Here is a 729-nt window from a genome sequence, read left to right on the forward strand (position 1 = left end):
GTGTACAGTACTCACAGTCCTTCAAAACCATCAAAACCATCAAAACCTCAAAACCTATACCCTCAATACCAGTGTACGGTACTCACAGTCCTTCAAAACCATCAAAACCATCAAAACCTCAAAACCCATACCCTCAATACCAGTGTACGGTACCCATAATCCTTCAAAACCATCAAAACCATCAAAACTTCAAAACCCATACCCTCAATACCAGTGTATGGTACTCACAGTCCTTCAAAACCATCAAAACCATCAAAACCTCAAAACCCATACCCTCAATACCAGTGTACGGTGCTCACAGTCCTTCAAAACCATCAAAACCATCAAAACCTCAAAACCCATACCCTCAATACCAGTGTACGGTACCCATAATCTTTCAAAACCATCAAAACCATCAAAACCTCAAAACCCATACCCTCAATACCAGTGTACGGTACCCATAATCTTTCAAAACCTTCAAAACCATCAAAACCTCAAAACCCATACCCTCAATACCAGTGTACGCTACCCATAATCTTTCAAAGCCATCAAAACCATCAAAACCTCAAAACCCATACCCTCAATACCAGTGTACGCTACCCATAATCTTTCAAAGCCATCAAAACCATCAAAACCTCAAAACCCATACCCTCAATACCCGTGTACAGTACTCACAGTCCTTCAAAACCATCAAAACCATCAAAACCTCAAAACCTATACCCTCAATACCAGTGTACGGTACTCACAGTC

This window comes from Amphimedon queenslandica, unplaced genomic scaffold (assembly GCF_000090795.2).
Source record: "Amphimedon queenslandica unplaced genomic scaffold, v1.1 AMPQUscaffold_13278, whole genome shotgun sequence".
Classification (NCBI taxonomy): domain Eukaryota; kingdom Metazoa; phylum Porifera; class Demospongiae; order Haplosclerida; family Niphatidae; genus Amphimedon; species Amphimedon queenslandica.